Consider the following 6,000-nt stretch of genomic DNA (forward strand, 5'->3'; position numbering starts at 1 on the left):
AAATCTGTTAGTCTTTAAGATGCCACCGGACTCTTCATTGTTTTTGTGGATACAGACTAACACAGCGACCCCTCTGATAGGAAATACTCTGTAACTCTAAGACTAGTTAAGCTCTGGAACAGGCTTCCAAGGGAGGTTGTGGAGTCCCCGTCACTGGAGGTTTTTAAGACTGGTTGGACAAACACCTGCCAGGGCTGGTCAACGTGTACTTCGTCCTGCCTCAGAGCAGAGGGCTGGATATGGTGACCTCTCAAGGTCCCTCCAGCCAGATATTTCTGTGATTCTCTGGTAGATATATCAGCTCAGCTTTGGCTAGCCGCTCTGGCCATGTTGCTGTCTTTGGGGGTGGGCAGCTGAATCTCACCAGGGCAGATGTTTCCTGTTTTTCTCACACCCTGCTCTGCCTTGCGTCCCCAGAGGCAGAAATGCAAAGTTGGCTCTCTCTGGTGAGTCAGCGTGAAGAGCTGGAAAGTCCCAGAGGAGGGGGGAGGGAGGGACTGTTTAGCCCAGCACCCCTTATTTGTTACCCTCCCTGTTAGAAACTTGCCCCAGATTTCTACTCTGAATTTGTCCAGCTTCAGCTTTCAGCCCTCGGACCCATGTGCTGGATGGGAGCCCTCAGAAACCTCTTTCCCCACCGTCCTCAACTCACCCTATAACCTGCCCATGAATGAATGGACTAGATTGGCTACAAAGGCACTAGCCCTGTCTCAGCCCTGGGGCGACCGCGGCTGGAATCCTGGATAGACTCCAGGCCAGCGAAGAGGAGGCAAAGGGGTGACTCAATCCCAGCTGACCAGCACCCACCTGGGGGACAGAAATTTGATGGTGGGGGGCTCGTCCCTCTGGCCAACAAAGGTCTAATCAGGGCCAATGGCTGGCAGCTGAAGCAAGCCAAATTCAACATGGAAATTCAGGGGTCGCAGGTCACGTAGCTTCTGTTGGCTGAGCTCACGGCTCACCCCTGGGGCTCCTCACGTGCTTCCTTTCCCCCACACACACGTTCCCGGTGCGCTGCCCTCCCAGCCCCTCTGTTTCAGGGACTCCTCAGTCTGCCCCCCATGCAGGAAGCTGTGTCTTCCCACTTTCTCCTGCAGCTGGGACACCCATTCTCCCACCCATGCTGGGAGTTCTGCATGCACCCCCTGCACCCCTGTTTAACCCATGCCCAGGGGTCCACCTTCCTCCCTGCTCCCCCTGTAATACTGGTCTGTAATATGCTAGTCAGCCATGCGGGGTCTCACCGTAGTGTCACAGAAACATCGGGCCAGAGGGGTCCACAGGAGGTCACCAGGTCCAGCCTCCCGGCGCCGAGGCAGAACCCAGGAAACAGGAAAGCCCAGGGCCTAGCCCCCCCTGATGACAGGATGAGCCCCACCTGAGAGGGGCCAGGTGCTCCTGGTAGAAAAGAAGTCAGGAGTCAGTGCTAGGAGGGCCCAGCTAGAGGACTGGCTAGTGGGAAGTGACAGTAGGATGCAAGAATGCTCCTGCCTAAGCAAGGGGCCCTGGGAATGCCCCTGAGTAACCGGCTGAGAGCCTGGCTGCAGGGGAGCCCCAGAGAGGCTGGAAGGTTTTGTTTCTGGTAAAGACAGGTTAATCTGGGACCCCATAAGGGGTGGGCTAAAGACTGACTCAGCCAGAGTCACCTGGCAGAGAAACCCCCACAGCGCTGCTGCAACTGCCCTCCGGGGGCGCCGGCCCCGTGAGGGGGCCCAAGGGGTGAGGGGGAGTCTGTGCCAGTCTGAACATAAGAACGGCCAGACGGGGTCAGACCAAGGGTCCATCCAGCCCAGTGTCCTGTCTGCCGACAGGGGCCAGTGCCAGGTCCCCCAGAGGCAATGAACAGGACGGGTGATCATCAAGTGATCTGTCCCCTGTCGCCCATTCCCAGTGGGACATTCTGTACCCCAAGGCAGCACCCTGGCACCCCCACATGTACCATGGTGATAGGATTATGCTATGTTTTGTACAAAGTATGCCTTGTTCTCAAACAGGGTTTCTCAAACAGGGGTTGTCGCTTGTGCCTTCCCGCTGCTCTGGGCCAATGGGAGCTGCGGGAAGCGGCAGCCAGTAAGTCCCTCGGCCTGCGCCACTTCCAGCAGCTCCCATTGGCCCAGAGCAGCGATCCGCGGCCAGTGGGAGCCGCGATGGGCCAGACCTGCAGACGGGGCAGGTAAACACACTGGCCCGGCCCACCAGGGGCTTTCCCTACACAAGCAGCAACCCCTGTTGGAGAAACCCTGCTCTGAAAGTCTTGATCTGTTGCACATGAATATCCTGTTGGATTGTATGTGCTGTCATTGTATCTGAAGTTATCAATATTGACTATGTACTGGTATTTCAAATGTGTTTGCCCCTGGGGTGACACCCACAAGGCAATTTACATCCAGTCTAGCCAGCACATTGTGGTTGAACCTTTCAAGTTGATGGCCCGTCAGTGAACACAATAGAACATGGAAGAAGCTTATCCCCACCTGATGGACTTTCCTGGGAACGTTTTAGCCAGAATATGGGGAATGGCCCCTGCTATGACTCATCGAAGCAGGCAAGGGCATGTGACCAGCTCATGTGACACCGGACTCCATCTTGTGCCTGTTCTTTTCCACTAACTGTGCTGGGAACTTCAGCTGGGACAATGAAGTTCCCTCCACATGGAAGAAGCTATAAAAGGGGAAGTGACATCATCACGTAGCCTCACTCCCCGCCGCCCAACTCAACACCTGGAAACACCAGAGGAATGAAGACTGAACCAGGGAGGTGCTCCCAGGCAGGAAAGGAGTCATCCATCCCAGCCTGTGTATGGAAGATTGGTGAACTGTTTGTACCATCAGGGTGAGACATGGCTTGATTCAAATCCTGTCTAGTGTACACAACTTAGATTGCAATTTTGTTTTATTTCTTAGGTAACCAACTTTGATCTGTACACTATTACTTACAATCACTTACATCAAACTTTCTGTAGTTAATAAATCTGTTTTATATTTTTTTTACCTAAAACACTGTGTTATTGAAGCAGAAGGGGAAATCTGCTCAGGAACGGGGGCTGGTGCCACATTGAGGGAGGGGCAGACTAGGTAATAACTTACACGGGTCAGACTTTTGACCAGAGAAAGACAGGACAGCTCTCGGGTCCTAGCTGGGGAGCTGGGGGAATTGGCTGGAGCCTCTCTATTGTTGGTTCATGTGCGGCTGGCGGCAGCATTCATGTAACTGCAGCTGGGTGTGTCCCTGCTTGTAAGGCTGGGTGAGTGCCGGACCGGGGAGGCGTCTGCAGCTTGGCACAGCAGCACAATGTGAGAGGGAGCCCAGGCCGGGCAGACAGAGGGCTCAGTGGTACCCCAGTTCCAGGTTCCACCCCAGGGAAGTACATCACACCCAGCTTCTAGCAAACAGAGGCTGGTGACACCACCTCTGCCTGTCCTGGCTAATAGCCATCGATGGACCTGTCCTCCATGAACTGATCCCGTTCATTTTTCAACCCTGTTATAGTCTTGGCCTTCACAGCATCCTCTGACACACAGTGGTTGACTGTGTTGTATAAAGGAATACGTCCTTTCATTTGTTTTAAACCTGCTGCCTGTTCATTTCAGTGGGTGACCCCAGTTCTTGTGTTATGAGAAGGAGTAAATAACACTTCCTTATTTTCTCTCTCCACACCAGTCACGATTTTATTGTCCTCTATCATATCCCCCCTTAGCCGTCTCTTTTCCAAGTTGAAAAGTCCTAGTCTTATTAATCTCTCCTCATATGGCAGCCGTTCCACACCCCTCATCATTTTTGTTGCCCTTTTCTGAACCTTTTCCAATTCCAACGTATCTTTTTTGAGATGGGGTGACCACAACTGCACCCAGTATTCAAGAAATGGGCGTCCCATGGATTTATATAACGGCAACATGACATTGCTGTTCTGGAAGGCATTAGTGGTGCCCCCAAGAGTGGTTTGATCTATACACAATTGCAGAGGTGGTAGGTCAGTGCCTCTTTGGTGCGTCTCCTGTGGCTCTTTGCAGTATGTGTGGTTAAAACTCTGCGTGATTTAGTTAGGAACCAATCTAAGTGATTAACCCCTTGGGATGCATTGACGATGTCATTACCCAATTCAGTGATTCACTTATTTGCTGTGAGACTAGATATGTGCTCAATATTTCTGTCAGACTGTTTAAATGTGACTCCATAGCACCATAGTAAATAAAACAATCAGTTCACACTGCTGGGGCTCTTTCGGGTAATGCTGATCACTAACTCGGCTCCTAAACCACTGAGGTCCGAGCACAAACACTGACTGTACGGTTTGCCAGTGGCTGCATTTGGAGCGGGGGCAGGAAGAGGCGGAGTGAGGGGCGGAGCCTATGGGGAAGAGGCGGAGTGAGGGATTGGGAAGAGGCAGAACAGGGGTGGGGTTTGGGGGGGAAGAGGCGGAACAGGGGTGGGGCTTTGGGGAAGAGGCGGAGTGGGGGCCTCAGGGGCAGGGGCAGAGCAGGGGAGAAGAGGCGGAACAGGGGTGGGGTTGGGGAAGAGGTGGAACAGGGGTGGGGTTGGGGGAAGAGGCGGAACAGGGGTGGGGTTGGGAAGAGGCGGAACAGGGGTGGGGTTTGGGGGAAGAGGCGGAACAGGGGTGGGGTTGGGGAAGAGGCGGAAGAAGGGTGGGAGTTGGGGGAAGAGGCGGAGTGGGGCCTCAGGGGCAGGGGCAGAGCACGGGGCAAGAGGTGCAGCAGGGGTGGGGTTTGGGGGAAGAGGCGGAACAGGGGTGGGGGTTGGGGGGGAAGAGGCGGAGCAGGGGTGGGGGTTGGGGGGGAAGAGGCGGAGTGGGGGCCTCAGGGGCAGGGGCAGAGCACGGGGGCAAGAGGTGCAGCAGGGGTGGGGCCTTGCCCTGCATCAAGCATTTCTGGCCTCCCCAAGCCCCTCATGCCCCCCCAAGCACCCACGGACTCAGCACCCGTGGGTCCAAGTGTCACTGGGCTCCAGGCTGTGATAACTGACAGGGGCTCCATGTGGCCCCCATTTTCCCCCTTCTGCTGCCAGTTTTCCCCCAGATCAGTCGGGTTCTGGCCCTGGTGCCGAGGAGGCTCCTGGCAATGCTGGGACTGAGCGCGGGAGCTGTTCCAAAGCGACTGCGCTGCGGCCAGTCCCAGGGACGCTCAGTAACGAGGTGCGAGTGTTCAGCCATGAGGGGAATTCTCCATCGGGTTGGGGGATTCTCCGTCCCTGGCAATGGTTTTAAAGCAAGACGGGATGATTTTCTAAAAGATCTGCTCTAGTCCAAGCAGAAACTAACCTGGGGCATCCCAAGCCTGTGTTACAGAGCAGGCCAGGCCAGCTGCTCACAGGGTCCCTCGTGGGCTTATAATCCATGAACTGAACAGAGAACCCAGGATGGTCTCACTAAGGCCTTAGACAAGGCATTGCCCTCTTAACTACAGCATCACACCAGGACCTGTGTGACTGCTAAGTCCTTTTCCAAGTCCCCAGTCCACCAGCTGATGCAGGGAACCCACCTTCCTTTGTTCCTAGATGCACAACCTTGTCTCTGGTTGTGTTAAAACACACGGTGATCAAACAGACCCAGCTTAGCGAGCAGGCAATATGGCCGCCTTGTCCCCAGATGTAGTGTCCACTCTGCCATTTTTGCCTCATCATTGGCACTTTTTGTGGGAGTCGGGGGGGGCGGTTTTACCTCTGTGTACAGCAGCGGGGAGGCCAAGCCTGGAACCCTGCCTCCGGTTCTGAGGTCCGCAGCTTGAAAGGGTGCAAAAAAGAGCCACAAAAAATGACTCAAGACCTGGAGAAAACACCTGACCAGGAGAGACATCAAAAGCTGCATTGGTTGGGCTCCTCAAAGGGGAGACTGAGAAGAGATGGGGTTATGGTGGAGAAAGACCCTGATGAGGAGAAAATACTGGGCACCGAAGGGCTCTTTAACCTAGCAGAGAAAACCAGCAGGCTGAATGTGAAAACCAAACCAAGCCAGATTAGAAGGGAGGTGCAGATTTCTAACAGGGA

This window comes from Mauremys reevesii, linkage group 13 (genome assembly GCF_016161935.1).
Source record: "Mauremys reevesii isolate NIE-2019 linkage group 13, ASM1616193v1, whole genome shotgun sequence".
Lineage (NCBI taxonomy): Eukaryota > Metazoa > Chordata > Testudines > Geoemydidae > Mauremys > Mauremys reevesii.